The sequence below is a fragment of the Schistocerca piceifrons genome, chromosome X (assembly GCF_021461385.2).
Source record: "Schistocerca piceifrons isolate TAMUIC-IGC-003096 chromosome X, iqSchPice1.1, whole genome shotgun sequence".
NCBI classification, from domain to species: domain Eukaryota; kingdom Metazoa; phylum Arthropoda; class Insecta; order Orthoptera; family Acrididae; genus Schistocerca; species Schistocerca piceifrons.
In genome coordinates this window covers 262,602,177-262,628,980 of record NC_060149.1, presented here as the reverse complement: position 1 = coordinate 262,628,980, position 26,804 = coordinate 262,602,177, and the positions used below count along the sequence as shown (strand labels likewise).

General features: G+C 43.8%; 1 protein-coding gene across 3 annotated transcripts in view; it reads left to right on the top strand.

The window, feature by feature from the left end:
* LOC124721627 (endothelin-converting enzyme homolog) overlaps positions 1-26,804 on the top strand; it is a 416,974-nt gene that overhangs the window by 109,159 nt on the left and 281,011 nt on the right. The window contains exon 1 of one of the 3 annotated variants that reach the window (XM_047246686.1): positions 14,736-14,838. The exons of 1 other annotated variant lie outside the window; for it this stretch is intronic. The gene's annotated coding sequence lies outside the window, so the exon portion shown is untranslated. Of the gene's footprint in view, positions 1-14,735; positions 14,861-26,804 lie in introns of those variants that run through there. One more of the 3 variants, XM_047246687.1, reaches the window with a different exon arrangement.

Genomic DNA, 26,804 nt, shown 5'->3' with positions numbered 1-26,804 from the left:
GTGGTAGTTGTGCGGCCTTTCGCCTAACACCGCTAGATGGCAAACGCTTCGTTTTCACAGTGGCAGGGGACTTTTATTTCATCGTAGCTCAGCGACGTAGCACGAAGTATTTGTAAACTATATACGCAAACCTTTCTCGTGAATCACTATACCTATTACTGAAAAGTAAATCAAAATCTCTGCAGCCCTGCACTAGTTCCTGAAAGTTCTGACAGATTACGAATGCAATGTTAGTTTGTAACGGGAAAAAATATTTTTTGTGGGATATAATTAAGAATTAACAGTTTTCGTATTCTTTCCTTTACTTGTATTATGAAGCCTTCCTTCTTGCCAAATTTCATGATTCTAGGTCAACCTATAGGCTTCGATGAGTGAGTTTGCGAATAACAAACAAGCCGTTTCTTTTCACTGCATTGACTAAGCCTTAATGTGCTTACACCGCCAAGGGACTGTAGACCAAAGTATGTGATATAAATTACAACTTGATACCTCTAAATGTTCTTGAGAAAAATGGATCTTAACAGTCGGACAGCGACGAATAACGACGTGATCCTATAAGGGTTCCGTTCTTACCCACTGAGGTGCGAAACCCAAAAACAGACAGAAAATAAATCCACCTTCGCAGTTCACCTCATACAACAGAATGACACATTATCGAAAACAACCTCGTAATGCTTCATACAATGGAGAAAATATACCTTATTAAGATATATGAAGAATTGAAAATTACGCCCATCTGAAAAAATCAAAGGAAAAGACGCTCAATGAACATCGTACGCTAAAAAACACATCTTGGACATCTGCGGCACCGTTGTTGACAACGCCCTTAAAGTTACTCATCAAACTCTTAGCTGTATCTAGAAGTTTGTAAACATGTTCTGTAAGCAGTCCACGATGCGTTCAAGCTACGCTAACGACCTCTGAAGTTCCCGTAGTTCAGGTTTCACACGCTGCAAGATGCAATTCTACACTTGACTTGGATACCCCCGTCCACTGCAACTATTTCTATGGTTTTATTAAATCTAAAAAAACTATTTTCAACCTTTTATTTATAATACACACAATTTGGAATTGTCGAATATGTCGAGACATACATGGTTCAAATGGCTCTGAGCACTATGGGACTTAACATCGGAGGTCATCAGTCTCCCAGAACTTAGAATTACTTAAACCTAACTAACCTAAGGACATCACACACATCCATGCCTGAGGCAGGATTCGAACCTGCGACCGTAGCGGTCGAGCGGTTCCGGACTGAAGCACCTAGAACCGCTCGGTCACCACGGCCGGCTAGACATAAATCCTCTTAAAGCCAAAGAACAATTATTATATGTAATCTTGATATGTTCATGGTTCTCACGATATTACGAGGTGCATTCAAGTTCTAAGGCCTCCGATTTTTTTTTTCTAATTAACTACTCACCCGAAATCGATGAAACTGGCGTTACTTCTCGACGTAATCGCCCAGCAGACGTACACATTTTTCACAACGCTGACGCCATGATTCCATGGCAGCGGCGAAGGCTTCTTTAGGAGTCTGTTTTGACCACTGGAAAATCGCTGAGGCAATAGCAGCACGGCTGGTGAATGTGCGGCCACGGAGAGTGTCTTTCATTGTTGGAAAAAGCCAAAAGTCACTAGGACCCAGGTCAGATGAGTAGGGAGCATGAGGAATCACTTCAAAGTTGTTACCACGAAGAAACTGTTGCGTAACGTTAGCTCGATGTGCAGGTGCGTTGTCTTGGTGAAACAGAACACGCACAGCCCTTCCCGGACGTTTTTGTTGCAGTGCAGGAAGGAATTTGTTCTTCAAAACGTTTTCGTAGGATGCACCTGTTACCGTAGTGCCTTTTGGAACGCAATGGGTAAGGATTACGCCCTCGCTGTCCCAGAGCATGGACACCATCATTTTTTCAGCACTGGCGGTTACCTGAAATTTTTTTGTTGGTGGTGAATCTGTGTGCTTCCATTGAGCTGACTGGCGGTTTGTTTCTGGATTGAAAAATGTCATCCATGTCTCATCCATTGTCACAATCGACGAAAAGAAAGTCCCATTCATGCTGTCGTTGCGCGTCAACATTGCTTGGCGCAACATGCCACACTGGCAGCCATGTGGTCGTCCGTCGGCATTCGTGGCACCCACCTGGATGACACTTTTCGCATTTTCAGGTCGTCATGCAGGATTGTGTGCACAGAACCCACAGAAATGCCAACTCTGGAGGCGATCTGTTCAACAGTCATTCGGCGATCCCCCAAAACAATTCTCTCCACTTTCTCGATCATGTCGTCAGACCGGCTTGTGCGAGCCCGAGGTTGTTTCAGTTTGTTGTCACACGATGTTCTGCCTTCATTAAACTGTCACACCCACGAACGCACTTTCGACACATCCATAACTCCATCACCACATGTCTCCTTCAACTGTCGATTAATTTAAATTGGTTTCACACCACGCAAATTCAGAAAACGAATGATTGCACGCTGTTCGAGTAAGGAAAACGTCGCCATTTTAAGTATTTAAAACAGTTCTCATTCTCGCCGCTGGCGGTAAAATTCTATCTGCCGTGTGGTGCTGCCATCTCTGGGACGTATTGACAATGAACGCGGCCTCATTTTAAAACAATGCACATGTTTCTATCTCCTTCCAGTCCGGAGAAAAAAAATTGGAGGCCTTAGAACGTGAATGCACCTCGTATTGGGGCCATAACATTTTAAATCCACCTGACTTTCACTCTTTATCATTCAGACGTTACTCTTCTACAACATAATCTTTGGTTGGTTGGTTTAAAGATCAAAGCGACTAAACTGCAAGGTTATCAGCCCAGCATACTTGTTCAAATGATCTATGGAACACGTAACTATCTAACTAACTATTTAGGTGTTACACTCTGACTGTACTTAAACTATAAATATGTAAGGCTTGGCTTTTTCATCTTCTGTTATATACAACTTATATTTATGTATCTACCTTATTTGTGGCAGTTTTCAGAATCGCTTGCAGATGGTCTAAAGCAGACTTGTGTTGAAGACCTAGCGAAAACAAACATTCATGATTAATTCAAACCGTCTAGAGATATCACTACTCACGTCATATATTTCATGGGGATAGTAAAGATTCAGCAAAACGGGTGACTGAACAAGTGTTTATATCACATCACCGGGACATAATCTCTAATACTTTCAATGGGATAAAGACAAGTGAAGCCTGTCTGTACGTGTCGGGAGTGTGTTTTGCCCCGCTAAGATATTCACCAAAAGTTAAATCCAGATTCTTCACCAACTTCTCTTATAGTATTTGATTAACATAAAGAACAGAGGTCAAGTGTTGGTGGAATTCACATCTTAGGAGAAATTAAAATTACTCGAAAATTATTGGCATTTAATTCAAGGTTTACGTTATGCACCCATTTGGAAAATGAACACAGCTTGTCATTATTGTGAAAAAGGGCAATATTGATTCATTCAGGTTTGGCACACAAGTAGAGCTCGATGGTAATCGATATAGAAATGATATTTGAAATACCAATGAGATGTGGACGTACACGGAGGACAACTATTGACCAAGAACTGTGCCCTGAAGTACTGTAGAGAGAACTTGCTTTCAAGACGATTTTTCATTCCCACATACCACACGCTACTGTCTGTTTCTCAAGTAGGTTGCAACCATCATCAGTGCATTATATGAAAAATTTAGCTGTTGGACTTTCGTTAGCAATATGTCAAATGCTGATGTCGTGTAACACATATTGCGACCTCGCTGTTCTTTATGCCATATTTCAACTCATCATTTACCTTAATTAGATCAGTATTCGTGCCAAGGTATTTACAAAACAAGGGGAGTTGAATGTCTGTTAGCACATAGTTAGTTAATCGTGAACAATGTATGCCAAAGCTTTCGATACAGTGGGTAAAATGTTGATTGGCCTGTAATTGCAAAGCGATTTTATTTTCTCCTCAGACCACTACAAATTTGCAAGTATTCTTCAAGTTTTGGACTGAAGAGTCCACATCTTGGGTATCAGCTCAGTGTCTGACACAAAAGCAAAACTAGAAACACGTTTGCTATCTGCTTCCTGGCCAGGTCAGTCGGCCTTGAGATTTTGTATGAACTCCAGTCAGTTTTTCTGTCAATGAATTTGCAATTAGAGAATTTTGTATTGGTCTGTGGATTCATCGAAGAATATATAAATATACACTAAGAGCCAGCACTCCCAGTAGAAAATGAAAAATGAAGAATATCGTGCCTGAAATACACTGGTTGTACAAACCTTAAGGACGAAAGTAACTTCCGCATGATACGTCACTGCCAAGCATCTTGAACCGTATTTACAGCTGCCTGTAACATGGACACGTCTACCGGCAACCAGATCTACCGGCGGCCCTCGTGGGATGAATTCGTATTCTGTCTGGGGCAGAGGTAGTGTTTTGGTTTAAATGGCTCTGAGCACTATGGGACTTAACATCTGATGTCATCAGTCCCCTATAATTTAGAACTACTTAAACCTAACTAACCTAAGGACATCACACACACCCATGCCCGAGGCAGGATTCGAACCTGCGACCGTAGCAGTCGCGCGGTTCCAGACTGAAACGCCTTGAACCGCTCTGCCACCGCGGCCGGCGGTAGTGTTTTCATAACGTATTTCTGACGTTAGGAGTAAGTGATCCTTCGTTACCAACCTGTTTATTTCTTGTAGTATGGAAAACAGAGAGAATCCGAAAGTGCGTGGATGTGGATTTCTGGGTGAGTAATTGACGATTTTCTTGACGAGTAATGCCGTTTAGCGAGTGTGCACACGCTCAGTAGGTAGGGACCGCAGATTAGGTTGTGGAGACAGGTAGCTAGCTAGACGGTGGTGTTTTAGTGAGACGGACTTGGCGAGACTTAATTCAAAGAAGTAAATTCCACTAGCTTCAATGGACATCCGAATGTGGTGTGTATGTGACTTTCTCCGTATCTGACTGATCTGTATTTCCGTTTTGTCGTTTTGGAGATTATCGGCGGAAGCCGCCATGTGTCAGATGGGGGCGAAAGTATGAAGATGCACGTTATATAATGTTATTTTAAAGATTTTTTTGGTGACGATCGTCTATATGCAACCAATTAAAAGCAGAAACGTTTCGCCTCAGTTCATTAAGGTACCATCAATTGCTGTTACTGTATTAGGGCTGTACTAAGTTGACAACAACGAGAATTCTAACGGCCGAAGTGCTAAGCCAATCGAAATCGGTCATAAGCCAACAGAAATCTGAATGTAACAAGAGAGCATATTTCCCTTTTGAACACGCGAGTGTTTAAGTGTGGCAGAATGTTAGCAGATGAGACTTCTAAGCTAGCGAAAACACAACTGACGCGACGCGGCGGTCACCGTAACTCCTCGTCTCGGAAACCAGGGACTCTCTCCAGCACACACGACGCGAGCGCGCCCTGTCCGGGGCCGCCGTAACCATTTCGCTGGCCGCCACCACCATTGCTCCCGCGTATTCTGTTGCCATGGGATTATCGACATGTGCGGATACAAAAGCTGTATGTGATGACATTGCTCTACATGTGCGTTTTCTGTACTGATCGTGAAGCTGTTGTTCTTCTTGTACGACTAGAACCAAGTTTCAACACAGGACGCAAACTGCACAGGTATTTAGGTAAACAAGCTGGAAGAGAACGAGTGTGTGTGTGTGTGTGTGTGTGTGTGTTGAAAATTAGTTTTTGTGCTACTGTAAAAAAAAAAAACCAGATTATATATATGAAGATAGTAACTGTTTTCGAAAGAACATATACCATTGATGACCGTGCAGCTTCTCTAGAATAAATGATAATTAATTGAAACCCTCATCTGCCAAAAGGTATTGTTGATATACCTCGATGGGGACAGCTGAAAATGTGCGCCCCGACCAGGACTCGAACCCGGGATCTCCTGCTTACATGGCAGACGCTCTATCCATCTCTTTTTTTTCTTTTTTTTTAGAACTGATTTTGTTCTATATTGTTTGTTGAATTTGTTCGGGGCGCGCGTCCGATGACACCCGTTCAGGTTCTTCGTTGATCCGTTCACTCAGTTTTTTATTACAGAGGGTAGCTAATCCTCTGACCGAGCACGCTGAGCTACCGTGCCGGCTCCATCTGAGCCACTGAGGACACAGATGAATAGCGCGACTGCAGCGACTTATCCCTTGCACGCTTCCCGCGAGACCCACATTCTCAACTGTCCACAATCTACACACGTAATGTACCTGTCGGCAGTTTTTTTTTTCCTTTATTGATTTTCAATTCCCCCCGAAGGGAGCGGGCTGGCAGCAGCTTAGTACACTGCTCTACAGCCTACAAACTTTTATTTTAAAAAACGGAAGAAGAAAAGAAACAGGAAAAACAGGCGATAAAATGGTGACGTCAAGTGTAAAATGGCGGAAATATTCGGAAAGTTAAAACAGAAAGCAAAAGGGGTTGGCAACGTTAGTAAAAGACACAGGAATCAGACAAGTAACATAGTACAGACACAATTAAAAAACACGGCGACAGTCTGGTTTCTGTTCGTAAGAGATAAAAGACACACCCAGCGACAGTATGATGGCCGTTCGCAACACTTCCCAAAAAAAAAAAAAAAACAACACGGAACACTCACTGTAAAACACTCACTGTAGAACACTCAATGTAGAACACTGCACGAAAGTGGCGGCACAAAGATGACACTCCCGAGCCAATGGCAGATGGGGGGGGGGGGACCTGGAGGAGGGGGAAGAACAAGGAGGGAGGAAGGAAAAAAAACGAAAAAGGGGTGGAGGGGCAAGGAGGGAGAGGACTAATAAAGGGGGAGAAGGGCAGATGCGAGGGAGAATGAGAGGAGGCAGAGGAGGGAAATGTAAAGGACTCGGGGGGGGGGGGGGAGAGAAGGGGGCAAAGAGAGGGGAGATGGGGAAGAAAGAGGATGGAAGGGGGGGAGAGGGAGCCCAGGAAAAGGACAGAGGAAAGGAGGGGGAGTGAGGATCAGAGTTGATAGGAGGGATAAATGGAGGGAGAGCGGGCATCATCCGGGAGGGGGAGTTGATGGAAGCCACCTAGGGAAAGGAGATGTAGGGTGTAGAGATGGAGGGTAGGGGGGACACAACAGTGAAGACATGGCAGGGGGTGGGGATGGGAGAGGAGAGGAGCAACCAGGGGGTGAGGGGGTTCAAGGCGGCGGGAGGTGTAGAGGATCTGTCGGCAGCTGAGGGTTTCAATTAAAAAAAAAACAGATTCCCCAGCAGTACATCAAGAGTGCATGTCGAGCGACGTCAACACACACAACCATTGATATTGCCTTCATAAATTGAGGCGAAAAGCGTCTGACAAAACAAATATTTTCTTTATTCAGTTGCATGCACAGGATCCTAACCTAAAAATTGTAAATATACGCTATCTGATGAAAAGTATCCAGTCGCCCTTATGTAATGTGGAATTGACCACTAGATGTCATGACAGGCGGACCGTGTAGTATAAGAGGAGGCGGGAGGTATTGTGTTGTTAGTAGAGCAGCAGTAACATAAGAATGGGGGCTGACTGGAGTGGCCGAGCAGTTCTAGGCGCTACAGTCTGGAACCGTGCGACCGCTACGGTCGCAGGTTCGAATCCTGCCCTGGGCATGGATGTGTGTGATGTCCTTAGGTTAGTTAGGTTTAATTAGTTCTAAGATCTAGGCAACTGATGACCTCAGAAGTTAAGTCGCATAGTGCTCAGAGCCATTTGAACCATTTAGAATGGGGCGATCAGGTGAGCTCAGTGGCTTGAATGTCATCTGAGTAATAAATCCACCTGGGACATTTAAATCCTTGGCGGCCGGAGTGGCCGAGCGGTTCTAGGCGCTACAGTGTGGAACTGCGCGACCGCTATGGTCGTAGATTCGAATCCTGCCTCGGTCATGGATGTGTGTGATGTCCTTAGGTTAGTTAGGTTTAAGTAGTTCTATGTTCTTGAGGACTGATGACGGCAGAAGTTAAGTCCCATAGTGCTTAGAGCCATTTGAACCATTTAAATCCTTATAAAGCTGCCCAATTCGACTTTCGGTGTGTGACTGTGAAGTGGAAACGTGAAGGAACAACCACAGCCAAACGAAGACCAGGTAGATCTTGTGTACTGCCAGGTAGGAACCCTTGAGCGTTGTGGAGGGTGGTTGGAAAATATCACATGAAACGAGTGACAAGAACAACTTCTGACTTCCAAAACTGCTACCAACATTCCAACTAGCACAATTACTGTATGTAGGGAGGCAAAAAGAGTAGGGAACTATGGACGAGCATCTACTTATGAGCCACATATTTCTGTAGTCGCCGGAGTGGCCGAGCCGTTCAATGCGCTACGGTCTGGAACCACGCGACCGCTACGGTCGCAGGTTCGAAGCCTGCCTCGGGCATGGATGTGTGTGATGTCCTTAGGTTAGTTAGGTTTAAGTAGTTCTAAGTTCTAGCGGACTGATGACCACAGCAGTGAAGTCCCATAGTGCTCAGAGCCATTTGAACCTTTTTTTCTGTAGTCACTCTAAGCAATCCTTGGGGTGGTGTAAAGAGCGACACCAATGTGCAGTGAATAACTTGAACCGAGTGATTTGGAGTGATGAATCACGCTACGTTCTGTGGAAATCCGATGGGAGGATTGGGGGTGCCTGGAGAACATTACCTGCCATCATGTGTACTGTCCACAGCGAAGCATGGAGGCAGGCAGTGTTACGGTTTTGTTGTGTTACCCCTCGTGCGTTTAAGAAAACGCCAAATACAGAGTTGTGTACTGCGTTTAGTAGAGGAACAGTTCGGAAACGATGACTGTAAGAGTTTGAGATTTGACATGTGATAAAGGAGCATCTGTGAGGCAGTGGCTTGTGGACAATAACTTTACCGACATCGACTGACAGGCCCAGAGTCACGCTCCGAAGCCAATGGGATGGAAGCCTTTGGGATGATTTAGAACGTCGATTTCGCTCCAGAACCCAACGTCCAACATCACTACCTTCTCTGGTTTCGGCTCTTGACGAAGAATGGACTGCCATTCCTCCACAATAATTCAGACACCTCAATGAAAGTGATCGCAAAAGAGTTCAAGTCGTGATAAAGGCGAAAGGTGGACACACCCCATATTAATATGCACTAATATGTGTCCAGACACTATTAATCAAATAGTATTTTTGCCCCGTATTCAGCTGCATACAGAAGGTCGTAACATAGAAATCATTAATATAATATTAATAGTAACTGAGTATTTACAGATCAACAATATTGGGAGGATCAGTTGGGATTCCGGAGAAATGTAGGAACACACGAGGCAATACTCGCCCTACGATTCTCATAGAAGATAGGTTAAGGAAAGACAAACGTACGTTGATAGCATTTGTAGACTTAGAGAAAGCTTTTGATAATGTTGACTGGAATACTCACTTTCAAATTCTAAAGATGTCAGAAACCAGATGCCAGTTATGAGTCGAGGGGCACGAAAAGGAAGCAGTAGCTGAGAAGGGAGTGAGACAGGGTTATAGCCTATCCCCGATGTTATTCAATCTGTATATTAAGCAAGCAGTAAAGGAAACAAACGAAAAATTTGGGGTAGGACTTGGAAGAGCAGTTGAACGGAATGGACAGTATTTTTAAAGGAGGATATAAGATCAACATCATGGAATGTAGGCGAATTAAATGAGGTGATGCTGAGGGAATTAGATTAGGAAACGAGGCACTTAAAGTAGTAAATGTGTTATGCTATTTGGGAAGCAAAATAACTGATGATGGTGGAAGTAGAGAGGATATAAAATGTAGACTGGCAATGGCAAGAAAAGCATTTCTGAAAAAGAGAAATTTGTTTAACATCGAGTATAGATCTAAGTGTCTGGAAATCCTTTCTGAAAGTGTTTGCATGGAGTGTAGCCACATATGGAAGTGAAACAGGGACGATAAACAGTTTACACAAGAAGAGAATAGAAGCTTTTGAAATGTCTTTCTATAGAATATTACTGAATATTACATGGATAGATCTTGCAACTAATGAGAACGTACTGAATAGAGTAGGGGAGCAGAGAAATATGTGGTACAACCTGACTAAAAGAAAGGACCGGTTGGTAAGACATGTTCTGACGCAGCAAGGGATCACCAATTTAGTGCTGGAAGGAAGCGTGGGGGTTAAAAATCGTAGAGGGAGACCAAGAGATGAATACAGTAAGCAGATTCAGAGGAATGTAGGCTGCAGTAGTTATTCGGAGATAAAGAGGATTGCGCAGGACAGAGTAGCATGGAGAGCTGTATCAGAGCAGTCTTTGGACTGAAGACAACAACGACAACACAACATTAAATATGTTATTATCAGATTGTGTTTCTCCAACTTCTGTATAGAAACCCGAAGTGACGCAGAGGACGCGGAGACAAGTAATTTAATACAAGACACCTGGGACAGCAACTGTCGGGAAATACCCCAAAAATAGATGACAAATTTAGAGCATGTGACGTCACCAGATGACGTATCTCGCCGCGCGTGCAGCCGTTGACCCTATCGATCTCTCACACCTGAGCCGGCCTTTGTGGTCAAGCGGTTCTAGGCGCTTCAATCTGGAACCGCGCGACCGCTAGGGTAGCAGGTTCGAATCCTGCCTCGGGCATGGATGTGTGTGATGTCCTTAGGATGGTTAGGTTTAAGTAGTTCTAAGTCTAGGGGACTGATGACCTCAGATGTTAAGTCCCATAGTGCTCAGAGCCATTTGAACCATTTGATTTGTCGCACCTGATCAACACAACCCAACAGAAGTCAAGTATTCACGTCGCTGAGGCTCTGGGCCACGTGCGCAACTTAAGCGCTTGGGGCTGGCGTCTGGAGTCTTGTGCGTAGCAGACAGTATTATTTTTTTTTTGCGTTGCGTTAGAGAATTATGTGTTTACATTGAGGTCAGATTTACTATTTTATCTAACAGTCTCACGATCTCCACCGGTTTATTGCAAAGCACAGTGCAACGCAAACCTAGCACATGGTGTCACAAGTAAATGAGTATAAGCTTCTGAATTGCGTCGCTTCTAGTAAATGACCTACGTTCTCTTTGCTAAGTAAAGAACGTAAATACACTCCTGGAAATGGAAAAAAGAACACATTGACACCGGTGTGTCAGACCCACCATACTTGCTCTGGACACTGCGAGAGGGCTGTACAAGCAATGATCACACGCACGGCACAGCGGACACACCAGGAACCGCGGTGTTGGCCGTCGAATGGCGCTAGCTGCGCAGCATTTGTGCACCGCCGCCGTCAGTGTCAGCCAGTTTGCTGTGGCATACGGAGCTCCATCGCAGTCTTTAACACTGGTAGCATGCCGCGACAGCGTGGACGTGAACCGTATGTGGAGTTGACGGACTTTGAGCGAGGGCGTATAGTGGGCATGCGGGAGGCCGGGTGGACGTACCGCCGAATTGCTCAACACGTGGGGCGTGAGGTCTCCACAGTACATCGATGTTGTCGCCAGTGGTCGGCGGAAGGTGCACGTGCCCGTCGACCTGGGACAGGACCGCAGCGACGCACGGATGCACGCCAAGACCGTAGGATCCTACGCAGTGCCGTAGGGGACCGCACCGCCACTTCCCAGCAAATTAGGGACACTGTTGCTCCTGAGGTATCGGCGAGGACCATTCGCAACCGTCTCCATGAAGCTGGGCTACGGTCCCGCACACCGTTAGGCCGTCTTCCGCTCACGCCCCAACATCGTGCAGCCCGCCTTCAGTGGTGTCGCGACAGGCGTGAATGGAGGGACGAATGGAGACGTGTCGTCTTCAGCGATGAGAGTAGCTTCTGCCTTGGTGCCAATGATGGTCGTATGCGTGTTTGGCGCCGTGCAGGTGAGAGCCACAATCAGGACTGCATACGACCGAGGCACACAGGGCCAACACCCGGCATCATGGTGTGGGGAGCGATCTCCTACACTGGCCGTACACCACTGGTGATCGTCGAGGGGACACTGAATAGTGCACGGTACATCCAAACCGTCATCGAACCCATCGTTCTACCATTCCTAGACCGGCAAGGGAACTTGCTGTTCCAACAGGACAATGCACGTCCGCATGTATCCCGTGCCACCCAACGTGCTCTAGAAGGTGTAAGTCAACTACCCTGGCCAGCAAGATCTCCGGATCTGTCCCCCATTGAGCATGTTTGGGACTGGATGAAGAATCGTCTCACGCGGTCTGCACGTCCAGCACGAACGCTGGTCCAACTGAGGCGCCAGGTGGAAATGGCATGGCAAGCCGTTCCACAGGACTACATCCAGCATCTCTACGATCGTCTACATGGGAGAATAACAGCCTGCATTGCTGCGAAAGGTGGATATACACTGTACTAGTGCCGACATTGTGCATGCTCTGTTGCCTGTGTCTATGTGCCTGTGGTTCTGTCAGTGTGATCATGTGATGTATCTGACCCCAGGAATGTGTCAATAAAGTTTCCCCTTCCTGGGACAATGAATTCACGGTGTTCTTATTTCAATTTCCAGGAGTGTAGGAGAAGGAGGGACAAAGCACAGAAACACAAACTTAGAACAGCTTTTGCTTGGTTACAGCGAGGACAATAATTTTGTAGCTTCTACGTTCACAACTGATCACATCTACAAAAGGTGTTCGAAAAAAAGAGTAGCCTAGCGGAGCACTGTGCACCTCTGCCCCCTACCAGCGAAGGTAGGATCGACGAGCCCAGCCGGTGCACGTGTGGAGAGGTAGTGTCATCTGGTGCCGTCAATCTCCACATTTGTCAAATTATTTTCTACATCTACATCTACATCCATACTCCGCAAGCCACCTGACGGTGTGTGGCGGAGGGTACCTTGAGTACCTCTATCGGTTCTACCTTCTATTCCAGTCTCGTATTGTTGTGGAAAGAAGGATTATCGGTATGCCTCTGTGTGGGCTCTAATCTCTCTGATTTTATCCTCATCGTCTCTTTGCGAGATATACGTAGGAGGGAACAATATACTGCTTGACTCCTCGGTGAAGGTATGTTCTCGAAACTTCAACAAAAGCCCGTACCGAGCTACTGAGCGTCTCTCCTGCAGAGTCCTCCACTGGAGCCTATCCATCATCTCCGTAACGCTTTCGCGATTACTAAATGATCCTGTAACGAAGCGCCCTGCTCTCCGTTGGATCTTCTCTATCTCTTCTATCAACCCTATCTGGCACGGATCCCACACTGCTGAGCAGTATTCAAGCAGTGGGCGAACAAGGGTACTGTAACCTACTTCCTATGTTTTCGGATTGCATTTCCTTAGGATTCCTCCAATGAATCTCAGTCTGGCATCTGCTTTACCGACGATCAACTTTATATGATCATTCCATTTTAAATCACTCCTAATGCCTACTCCCAGATAATGAATGGAATTAACTGCTTCCAGGTTCAAATGGCTCTGTGCACTATGGGACTTAACATCTGTGGTCATCAGTCCCCTAGAACTTAGAACTACTTAAACCTAACTAACCTAAGGACATCACACACATCCATGCCCGAGGCAGGATTCGAACCTGCGACCGTAGCGGTCGTGCGGTTCCAGACTGTAGCGCCTTTAACCGCTCGGCCACTCCGGCCGGCCCTGCCCGAGGAAGGATTCGAACCTGCGACAGGAGCGGCCACAGGGTTCCAGACTGAAGCGCCTAGACCGCATGGCCACACCGGCCGGCTAACCGCTTCCAGTTGCTGACCTGCTATATTGTAGCTAAACGATATGGGATCTTTCTTTCTGTGTATTCGCAGCACATTACACTTGTCTACATTGAGATTCAATTGCCATTCCCTGCACCATGCGTCAATTCGCTGCAGATCCTCCTGCATTCCCGTACAATTTTCCATTGTTACATCCTCTCGATATACCACAGCATCATCTGCAAAAAGCCTCAGTGAACTTCCGATGTCATCCACAAGGTCAGCCGGCCGGAGTGGCCGAGCGGTTCTATGTGCTTCAGTCTGGAACCGTGCGACCGCTACGGTCGCAGGTTCGAATCCTGCCTCGGGCATGGATGTGTGTGATGTCCTTAGGTTAGTTAGGTTTAAGTAGTTCTAAGTTCTAGAGGACTGATGACCTTAGCTGTTAAGTCCCAAAGTGCTGAGAGCCATTTTGAACCACAAGGTCATTTATGTATATTGTGAATAGCAACGGTCCTACGACACTGCCCTGCGGTACACCTGAAATCACTCTTACTTCGGAAGACTTCTTTCCATTGAGAATGACATGCAGCGTTCTGATACTTTTGGGATACTTCCCGACATTTGCAGCCCCCGGTGGTGTCTTATCTTAAATTACTAGCCTCAGCGTCATCTACGTCGCTTCGGGGGTTTTTAAAAGTCAATAAGCACTACCCCGTATAGTGTAGACCTCATTGGCGACAGGACATTAAACTCGAATCCTTTTCGCTTCCTTCCTAAGCGTATGCTGAGAGCGTCACAACCGCAGCGTCGTCTGCGGCTGCTAGAAATGCTGCGAGCGCGGCGGGCGATAATGCAGACGAGTGCTTTTCGGTGCTAGTGCCGCGGCTCTCTCCGCTTCGGCGCGTGGCGCCAACACAAACGGCGTGGCGCCGTGCATCGCGACGCGGGGTGGGGGACGCCGATTTAGGGGAGCACCGAAAAACAAACGCTGACGTAAAGGGCACAGCTTACGGCGGAGACGACGAGTGCAAAGCGGCGTCTGTCCTTGACACGTCGGGGGCGGAGGAGGGGGGAGGCGCTTCCTACTTACGCCCACGCCACGCCCCGCGGCAGTCGGCGACGCGCGCCCGCGAGGTGAACACAGGCCCGCGACCGCGAGATGGCCAGTGGTCGCCGATAGACGCCGGTCGCCCCGCCCGCGCCGCGCTGCGCCAACAACGCCACAGGTTCGCCTCTCGCTTTCTCATTGTGCGTTTCTCATTATCCCTTCTACGCCTAATGCTCTGCTACTTAGAAACTCACCGTGTAACAATTTCGAGATGCACAGTATTCCCGACTGGAAAAAAAATGGTTCATAATTACTTTAGGATTGACAGCGCCAGTTCAGCCCTTCGCTACTATTGCCAACTACTTTAACATTATTAGTATGGTGGTGCTTAAATAACCCAAAATCAAATGTTTCATTTTTTCGTTCTAAAAACAGGTGAACACATTGTTAATTATCCTCGACAACATACATCAATAACAAAAAACAAAAAAAAAATATTTTCCGTGATTGTATTATTTTCTTTATGTTCTGAAAAGTTTTGTAATTTTCAGTCATAATGTCCACAGTTTCAAAAATAAGAGAAATAATAAGTACACTTATATTTTCCTAATTTTAGTTGAAATGTATAGTTTCCTTACAAGTAAGATTTGGAGTAAACAGTTTTCATTCGATGTCTTCTTCATCACTGAGCCACCTTTCACACATTAGAACAATGTGTTCTCAGCACAAAAATTTACTGCATACACCACATCGATGTTTAGTATTCCTATCTTTGGATCCTGAACATACCACGCACTTGCTCTGTGATGATAGTTTTTTAGGGGCAGATTAATTGGAAATTGTGTTACATTTCCTTTTCAGCTTCAGTTCAATCTCTCTTGGCAATCTACTTGATGACTGTGCTTTGTGCTGGATAAAACTTTCTGACATCTGAATACCAAGATTCTTTAGAAATTCTCTTCTCTTCATCTTAGATCCAGTGTTTCAAAAGAGCACCACATCTGGATTAGTTTATATTACAGCTTGGACTTACAACATTTGGAATAGCAGAGGGACTAAACTACTGTGGTTTGGTGTCATAAACCACAGCAACGAAAAAGGCGTCTGTCTTTCTGCACGAACGAGGCTAAACTGACGTTAACTGCAGTAATGCCATCCACAGTTTGTAAAAGTAACGTAACGAGTTATTCAAGTACGAAAGTCATGCGTCATTTCACGACAACGCTGAGAAATACATCGACTATGGTGTCTGAAATCTCAGCACAGCAACTAAGGGTTAAGATCGTGCGGCGTCCGTAACATTGATGAACTACGGGCCCCATATTCCGCAATATGAACTTACGTTGTTGTAAAAGTATTATTTTACTTCCATATAACATTTAAATGTAATAGTTATTTTCTTCACGTATTTAAACCTAACAGATGCTACGCAGCTTCATTTTTGAACCATTATCCGAGAAACATAACATTTCCCAATACGTAAAAACTATCCGTCGCAGTTGACACCAAGTCCATTCCCACAGCAAGGAAAAATCACTTTTTACTAAAACTGACGAAGTGGTCGGGGTGTTCTTGCTGCTGTTCAGATTTTTTCCACGTTCGAATTATTGGTAACCAGAAGTGACATCTGCTCGCCGTTGCAGGCACTAACTTGTGCAGACTGTAATGAAACTGAATTTCTTACAGCATTTATCATCATAAAAAAGTAAAAGTAGTTAAATTATAAATTTAAAAAGTTTAGAACTCTGTATACGACAGAATTTCGCAACACAATACTTACTTACGTGCCGCGCAGCAATATGTCGGCATACACCAACACTGTGCGAGAGTAAGTCAACAAACGGTGTTTGAATGAGCTCTGTTAGCTATGTAAAGCAAGCAATGGCTGTCGACGATACTGTGGTGCAAGTTCGTAATAAGCCATAACAGAGCATAGTGGAACAAAGCATGTAGAAAAAAAATTCTTTTTCCAGTTTATAATACGTAAAATGTGGTTTAACAAAACAGAAATGCCGAATGTATACTTCAAACGTTTGAAAATAAGCGCAATTTTTTGTCAATGTTCTTTCTTTCAGTGCTTTAAAAGTACTGCTCAATCATTCGCACATAATCTTAAAATTCAAAACTACCATCGGTTCATATTACTCCGTCAAATAGTCGGTGTGGTGTAGTGTTCCTTGAAGGCACTACTCCCATAGATATGCTGCTATATGGATAATCCGCTTCTGAGGAGTGACACTTCTGCAGAAGAACGTGTAAGTCACATCCAATATGTAACACGAGAGTAAGCTTACATTTCAGCCAACTCGGCCAGAAGTGGAAATTACTCAGCGTGTTCTGGAAGAGATGCATTATGCTTTCATTTTAGTTCTAGAGGGTGAAACAGAACTCCACCGACAAATTTTTACATGTTATTCAGTGATATTTTCTGAGTATTTGGTATGAGGGATACATGTCTCAATGGCTCTTTACAAATTAATTGCATTTCGTTTTGTTTTTTGCCCTCATTTATCTTCGTATCTGTACTATACTGAAAGTATCTACACAACAGTGCAAATGTCGACGGTATAAACTGCGTGTCTCATTTGGAAACAAACTAGTTCAATCCACACACGGTATTTGCTGTTAACAACAATAACGCCCAATTTAATCCTTGTGCTCAAGCTTGCATTGTTTACTGCTCGGTTTCCTCTCGGGTTTGATTTTACGACATTGTTAGTTGAACGTTGACAATTATACGCAGCAGAAATATGGACAGTTTTAATGATGAAAAATTGCCCGATACGCACCTTGTGTAGGGAGTCTGTGAATGCAGTGGAAGAGTTTCAGAGCAACACTATGCGGAGCTATTTGCGCAGCGACGGCAACCAAATCACATCACTTTTACATCTGGATATAGGAGCCCACGAGAAACGGGATGATTTTGCGTTATGGAAATTGCAAATCACAGACTTGTTCACTGTTGTGAACGTATTTTCACAGAAACAAGGGTAACTGGAGTAAGAAATCGAATAAATCCTAATTACATTATTACCTTGTGACGAACCACCGGAGATCACGGCTCCTTCATATCAAAATACTAGGAGTATCCATGAACAATCTCCGAAATTGTGTCGGTGGAGTTTGCTTTCACTCTGTAGAGGAAAAGAACTGAAACATGTGTTAGCTTTCTTCCTTTCATTGTTTATCTACATCCGTCTGAAATTCGATGTGACATTTGTTTACCTTATTCCAGGGCGAAGATAATTATAGTATCCTGATATCCGTGGGGGAATTTAAACTGAAGATCAGTACACACCAAATACACGTGTAATGCGCCGTTCTTCGCTCTAACCAGGTGTATCTATTGCAGTTTTCTGTGCGTGAAGTCTTCAGAATTTGGCGGGTTTACAGTTGTTTAAATTGCAGCAAGAATTATTCAGTTCTGACTCTGCTTGTTGTGCGTTAGTATTTGATATAGGGCGTTGTTATCGAGAACATTAAACTAGTACCATCTGATTATTAATTTTCTACGTCGGATGATAAACGAGATACTGAGTATAATAAATCTTATTGGTGACGAAAATACGGTGTTACTGAAAATAATTTTGGGGAAGTATTTTCTCTTAACGTCACTGGTATTGACTAAACACCATAAATAATTATTGGATATGTTAGTGATGATTTCCCTGTGATTTTCATATTTTCATTCTGGCAAGGTCAATAATCGCTCATTATTACACAAAACTAAATTCTCCTTTCTTCGCAATATCTTCAGATGAATTAGCGTAATTTACTTCCTGGTCCCTCCAGTTGTTCATAATATGCCAATAAATACAAGATGTCACAAACTTTTAGGATCAAGAGAATACAGGCGGTAGAGCGTTTTTAACTGAGTATTTTGTCTTCAGAAAATCAGTATTTCAGGTGGTACGAAATCTTGAACGAAATGCGTGTGTCATGTTTTATTGTAAAGTTCTTGGGTTTCGTAACAAGCAATTGCCTGTCACATCGATGTTGGAGACGCTAGCTTAAAAATAATATGCAGTTATTTTTAAACTATACACGGTGGATGAAAATGGCTCTGAGCACTATGGGACTTAACATCTGAGGTCATCGGTCCCTTAGAACTTAGAACTACTTCAACCTAACTAACCTAAGGACATCACACACATCCATGCCCGAGGCAGGATTCGAACCTGCGAGCGTAGCTATAGCGCCTAGAACCGCTTGGCCACAACGGCCGGTACACACGGTGGAATTTGCCACTATTTACAATTTATGACTGGTTTTCGAAGATGGAGATATTCGTTTAATGTATGCTGCAGCTGGATGCATCGCCATAAAAAGCGAATGAGTCGGCAGAGAAATGTTCCGCAGCATACGTCACTGTAATTTGAAGAAATTTATTGCCGTGGATAAAAACTGGGCGCTCAAGCTACAGAGAACAGGCCAAGGTTCTCGAGAAAGAACTGCTCGTACACTATCTAATTAAAAGTATCCGGACACCCATTAGGGGACATTAATATGGGGCGTGTTCACTCTTTCGGTTTATGACGGCTTGAGCTCTGTTGCGGACACATTTTCAGTGAATGTCTGTGTAAGAGTGGCTGCCCATTCTTCCTCAAGAGCAGAGACCAAAGAAGGTAGTGGTGTTGGACGCTCTGGTCTGGAGCGAGCGGTTCTAGGCGCTTCAGTCTGGAACCGCGTGACCGCTACGGTCGCAGTTTCGAATCCTGCCTCGGGCATGGATGTGTGTGATGTCCTTAGATTAGTTAGGTTTAAGTAGTTCTAAGTTCTAGGGGACCGATGACCTCAGATGTTGAGTCCCATAGTGCTCAGAGCAATTTGAAGCATTTCCTGGAGCGAAGTCGACGTTCTGAGTCATCCCAAATGTGTTCCATTGTGCTCAGGTTGGGACTCTGTGTTGGTTAAACGATTTTAGGAACGTTATTGTCGAAAAACCATTGCCTTACAGATGCTGCCTTATGACAGGATGCACTAACATGCTAATCCAATCATTGCCTCCGAACTGTTCCTTTACTGCACGCAGTACACAACGCTGTAAAATGTATACCGGTATATATCCTCCCTGATTTAGCGTTTTCCCCAGTAGGGGAACCACACTCAAAACATACCGTAACACCAATTTGTTGCTGAAATTTTTGATACCCTATAACAAGGCTTTTCTTGTGTTGCGCGCAAAACTTCTTCTCGTTATAATTTCCACTTTATACACTGAAGTTTCCATTTTCTTAAAGCACATGGGTTCTAAAAAGAAAAGAAAAAAAGAGATTGTCACATCATTCACTTTGCAAGCCACTCCTCCTTCCACGAATTCACGACATCGTTGCCTCTGATTTCCTTCAGTCATTGCTGCAAGCCAATAAGTTTTACATTACTACCTGTAAAAATGGCTTTCTGTGCATTCACTCTTCCCGCGTTCAACCGTGCACTCACTGACCAGGTATTTTAAGTACCCAATCATTAGTTTAAACTGAAACGTTGTGACGCTTCTTTTCAGTGTTTACATAAGGCGGGAAGATTAGATTAACAACCCTAGCACAAGCTCAGATTAGATAACGACGGGGAGAAGAAATCGATCGCTTTCGGAACTATAGAACCAAATGTGACCGTCTCCTAGAGTAATTTCGAGGAGCCACAGAGAACCTGAATAAGCCCGGCCAGATGGATATATGACACACACTCTTTCCACATACGAGTCCGATGTCTGAACACCACCTTACCGCTTGGCTATCTGAAGAAGATACCGATATTTCGCTAGAATCCCTCTTTTTCCCCTCAGGATAGTGTATCAGTTGTAAAACTTTGTATTGCGGATGATAGATGAGTGCATATGTAGCGCTGAACAAACTGGCGGCTGAACAACACATGTTTGTTATAACACTCTGACAAATATGTGAAAATTACAAAACATACAAGGAAAAAATAAAGAAATCTGAGGAGAAAGAAGGAAAGGAAGAAGACTAAGAGAGAGAGAAAAGAATAAAGTAAATATGAATGATTAAATGTTCAAAATGTTCAAATGTGTGTGAAGTCTTATGGGACTTAACTGCTAAGGTCATCAGTCCCTAAGCTTACACACTACTTAAGCTAAATTATCCTAAGGACAAACACACACACCCATGCCCGAGGGAGGATTCGAACCTCCGCCGGGACCAGCCGCACGATCCGTGACTGCAGCGCCCTAGACCGCTCGACTAAGCCCGCGCGGCTGAATGATTAAATACCCGGAAGCTTAAGCACTGAACGGATTGAAAATTTTTAAGACGGTGCGAGTCTGGGGTTCAAAACCGGATAATTTAGATTTGAGATCCAGTCATATACCACTTAATTTGAATTTTTCAGGAAGATTCATTCCAACACATCTCCTGTCGAGTAGCTTTCCGGATTGGTGAAAGCTCTGATGATGAAGCTGTCCGAGGCTTTGGACATGCAATGGAGGGTAAGACAACTGTACGCTGGCAAGGAGCTAACACACCGTTTTAATGTAGAATAATCCCTACGAAGTCAAACAGTCTTACCGGTGTTATATACTCCCACAAAACTGGTTTTCCACAATTGTCAAGAAAAGAAAAGAATTGATTCACATGGACTGGAAGATTTGTTCAGATATGTCCGTAACTTATACTGTTTGAACTGTGGAGAGTAATGATGTGGCCCACGGTCATTACATTGCGCCAGATCTATTTGCGTATCAAAGACACGTTGACGGCAGGCTGTTTTCCGAGCAGAGCCTTATCACCTTGAGTTAATTCATTTGCTGGATATTACACAGCTTCTGTTGTACTTATTATGTTCGGAAACTTTTGTGCGTTAAATCGTGTCTCCTAAGCATTCAGTGTTCCAACCAGCATCAGGAAGATTTTATCCAGTTTGGTTTATAGAACACTACAAGAATTTCGGGATACCATATTGTTATATAATACCACAGAAGAGATAAACTACCAAGCCCTCTGTGGAACGTTGATGAACGTTTGAGGAAAACAGAGAAAATGTAGACAACAGATGCTTTAGTCGTTTAATTTACAAAAATGTATGATTGACGGTTGTTAAACGATCCGTGTTACTCAGACAAAAAAAAATCCCTCTGTAGTACGCAATCTGAGATTGAGCTGATCATAAAGTAAACTCAGTTAAGTGATAGAGAAAATGCAAAAGAAAAGAAGGAATAAGAGACAAAGTCCTCGATTTACGGTGTATATTAAGGATACAGTTAATGTGTAGCCAACGCTCCATTTATAGACACGACCCCCCAAAAATTGTGCGGGTGATATAAACTAAAAATAACTTTTTGCAGAACCATCAGAACCAACAGAAGTGAAGTAACTCATTAAGCAATACATTAGATCACGTAACATACAAAGTTTTGCCTAAGCTGTTGCATGTATTACAAATTGGCAAAAGTTTCACGCAAGATATTTTCAGCACAATGACTGCTATATTCACTTATTTTTATTTCTCAAATTCAAGCAAAGCTAAAAAAAGAAAAACCTCTGTGTATCCAGTTATGACTAAGACTAGAGACTTTAAATGCACTACTTAGTTTTGATAAAAGTTGTGTAATGGATCCCAGTGAAGTTCTGTACACTACAGGAAACTGCTTAAATTAAGAATTACTTTGTCATTAGTTGAATGATTATGAAAATATAAAGTGAAATTAAAGCATTGAATACAACAAAATGATACGTCGACTACGTTTACGGGTGTTCTCCTACATACAATTTTAGTGTTCATTTAATATTGTCTGAAAAGGTGATTAACTTTTCTACCCAGAAAAAGGAATACTCCTCGTCAGTGTGTTCTGTTTTTACGTTTTGAATACTTTCTTCACCAGTATCAGTTGAAAACTGTTTACTAGCCTCATCCAGCCCGCGAACTGGCTTATGGATGGAGACACTTGCTAGAAGCGAAGTTCAAATTTCCGATCTGCCATTCCCATTTATTTTTGTCTAACTCAGCACCTGTGAATGCCGAGGTAGTTCCCTCTTCCCCCTTCTTAGCTGACATTTGGTTGTTAGTATACTCAGCCATCTCATCAGTTTTGAGGACTTATCAAACATTAACGTTGTATTTAATTATTTTTATTAGTTTCTCTTAAATTTTTTTCATTTCTTTCTCTCTCTCTCGCACGCGGGTACACACATACACACACACACACACACACACACACACACACACACACACACACACAAAACGGGCATACATACAATTGGCGTTTCCAATTATAGGAAAACGCAAAACATACAGTAATTATGTACTTAAAGCACACACCAATGCAGTCTGAAAGGCCACTTTGCGAGATTTATAAGATTTATGTGGTTAAAAGCAGTTGTAACACTGCTCTTAATAACGGAGGCCAGATTTAGGGAAATACCTACATAACATTCGTAGATTTCAAGAAGACTTTTGATACCACAGAAAGGAATGAAACACTTTCCATTCGGAGGCACAGTAGCCGGATGGTGTGGACGAACGGTTCTAGGCGCTTCAGTCTGGAACCGCGCGACCGCTACGGTCGCAGGTTCAAATCCTGCCTCGGGCATGGATGAGTGTGATGTCCTTCGGTTAGTTAGGTTTAAGTAGTTCTAAGTTCTAGGGGACTGATGACTTCAGATGTTATGTCCTAAAGCGCTCAGAGCCATTTTCGGAGGCAGAGTGGCATCAGTTTCACACAGAGAGAAGTGTAGATTACTTATTTTATTTGAAAAAAAACGAAGGAAGGGAGACTAGAGTTGAAGGTCCCGTCCGAAACGAGGTCATTAGGGACGGAGCAGAAGCTCGAATTAGGGAGGTATGGGGGAAGGAAATCGGCCGTGCCCTTTCAAAGGAACCATCCCGGCATTTACCTTAAGCGATTAAGGGAAGTTACGGAAAACCTAAATCAGGATGGTCAGACGCGGGGTTGAACCGTCGTCCTCCCGAGTGCGAGTCCTGTATGATAATCAGTGATCTAGCCCTCTCGGTGTGCTGGAGGGGGTAAACGTATACTTGGACAAGAATATCTTGAGAGGTGGGTGAATTTTTATCGTCTCGGCAGTAGAATAGACAAGGAAGGAAGGCGCTAGAAGTCGTAGTCGCAAATATTGCACAATGCAAAAAGACTTTCTACAAAAAGAAACAGCTTCTAGCCTCCAAAAATATAAACCTTTAGACCAGAAAAGAGATTTATGACACTATAAGTTTGGAACACAGTTCTGTGTGTGTGCGAAACGTTGACAATCAGAAATGTGGTGTTACGGGAGACTGCTGAAGATGAAATTTGGAAATTTGTGGTAAGATCCTATGGGACCAAACTGCTGCTGTCATCGGTCCCTAAGCTTACACACTACTTAATGTAACTTAAGTTAACTTACGCTAAGGACAACACACATACCCATGCCCGGCTGAAGATAAAATGGGTTGATCGAGTAGGGAGTAAAGACGTCCTGTAACGAGTCAACGAATGAAAATCTATAAAGCCCGTAATGAAACTACGATATAGAGGAGTTGGGCACATATTAAGACGTGAGGCGCTTTCTAATACAGAAGCTGAAGGGACTGTAGAGGGAAAGAATCGCAGCAGCAGCTCTATATTGTATACATAAGGCAAACCGTTTATAATGAGGGATGGAGCAGTTAAGATGAGCTGAAGAGGTTAACTGGTAAGTGACAGAAGCGGGATCAAACCGAGTATCGGCCCAATAATCAGAACAACGAAAACTTAAAAACAGTTATGCATTTGTGCACCTACGTAACTTTATGATTAACATTGCTGCCTTCGGTGCCGAAGGACTTGGGTTCGATTCCCAGGACATTTTGACATTTTCTGAGCTAGAGTGGCCTGGAATGGGACCACTCAACTTCGTGATGCCAAGTGAGGAGCTTCCTGAATAAAGATCATCAGGATCCATCCACTGGCAATAACGGCTGGAGAGATCGGAGACCTAATGATAACATGCCCCACGATCACAGACTGCTCGTCGTACTGCTTTGTTGGTAGTAGTTGACCAGCTGGAACAGGCCTCAGTGAGGTGGTGGTGGTGGTATTTGAGCTCTAAAACTGAATATATGCGCTTATAAAAAAAATGATATCCAGATTTCTCGACTATTACCAGACCATTTTACTCTTACATAGGACCCGTGAAAAATGAACACCTGTTTCCGCGCGTGATCTGGTTTGTCTTATTGTATTACGATGGTCGTTTCGCCCCATTTAGATGAGTCTCAACAAAATATCTTCGCAGTCGGATGAGAAAGTGCGTGACTGAAATTTTATGAAAAGATCTCGCCGCAAACAAAAGAGCTTTCATTTTAATGACCGCCACCGCAGCTTGCGTATCATATCTATGGCACTCTCCCCCCAATTTCGCAATAGTACATAACGCATTCGCGATATTACAAAACTATCTGCTTGTCTTTGAACTTTTCCGATCTCCTCCGTCAATCCTATCAGGTAAGGATCTAATACCACGCGGCAAAACTCTAGCAGAAGGTGGACAAGCTTAATGCAGGCAATATTTTTAACAGATATGTTGCAACTTCTAAGTGTTTTGCCAATAAAACGCAGTCTTTGGTTCATCTTCCCAACAATATTTTCTTTGTGATTGTTCCAATTTAATTTCGTAATCGTTATCCCTGGGTATTTAGTTGAATCGGCGACTTTTAACTTTGGTTTATTTATCGTTTAACTGAAATTTGAAGGATTATTTTTAGTAATCATGTGAAGGTCCTCACACTTTCTATTGTTCATGGACAGTTGTCACTTTCTGCATCGCACAGATATCTTGTCTAATTCATTTTGTAATTCGTATTGATCTAAAAACTTTACTATGGTAAACAACAGAGTCATCTGAGAACAGTCTAAGACAATTATCTCATTGTCTCCCAAAACATAAGAGAGCTTTAACACTTCTATTGGGATCGCCAGATATCACATCTGTTTCACTCAATGACGTTCCATTAATTGCTGCGAACTGAGACCTTTCTGACAGTCGCACAACCTAAAAGATACTACAAAGACACGCAATACGATTAGAAGACGCTTGTGAGGAACAGCGTCAAAGGCCTTTTGGAAATCCAGGAATATGGAGTTAACTTGAGAATCATTGTCAATAACATTCATTATTTCGTGTGAATAAATGACCAGTTGTGTATTACAAGAATATATTTTCTGGATCCATGTTGGCTGAGTATCAATAGATCGGTATCTTCGATGTATTTCATGATGTTCGAACACAATTTATGATCTAAAGTGTTACTGCAATTTAATGTCAACTATATGGGTCTAAAATTCAGGGGATTACTTCTCTTTCTCTATTGGTTTATTGGTGTGACCTGAGCCACTTTAAAGTCCTTATGCACGGATCTTTCACCGAGCCAGCAGTTGTACATGATTGCTAATTATGGATATACAGGGTGTATCAAAAAGAATTGTCCGATTCTAAAAAAATCGTAACTATTATGGTATTTGCGATATGTCCATGAACAATGACCTGCTGGAAAATGGCAAACTCTCGAGTTTTACATGGTTCCCACTAGGTAGCAGCAGTGTGTGCCCAATTCAGTTCTAGTGAAAATGGTGTCAAGACAACAGAAAGCGTTTCGTGTTTTACGTTTTGCGCAGTGTGGGTCAGTAACAACTGTTCAGCGTGACTTTTGTCCTAGGTATGGTGTGGATCATCCTACAGCACAGAGCATTAGTCGATGACATGAACAATTCCGAGAAACAGGTTGTTTGTGTAAAGGCAAATCGCAGGGCCGTCCCCGACTCCACATCTACAAATCCCTCATACATCCTATCCTCTGTTATGCCAGCATTGCCTGGATCTCCGCCCCCCCCCCTTTTACAAGGCCCTCCCAATTCTCAGATGCCATGCGCTCTGTCTTGCCTTCCGTATCCACTTTCTTTCCCCCACACGCCTCCTGTATGACCTCAACCCCTTCCCCCACCTGCTCCTTTTCATCCAACATCTCCACATCCTTTACACTGTCCGTAGGCTTGATCTCCCCCAACCCCTTGTTTACTCCTTCCTCTCCACCCCCTGCCTGTTGCTGTGCCTCTGTCGCTGTATCCCTCTCCCTCTCCGCCTCCACACCCTCCATCCCCTTCATCAGGGCAATTCCCAGCACCTCCTCCTCCCGGATGTTGAACTTCGCCATGAC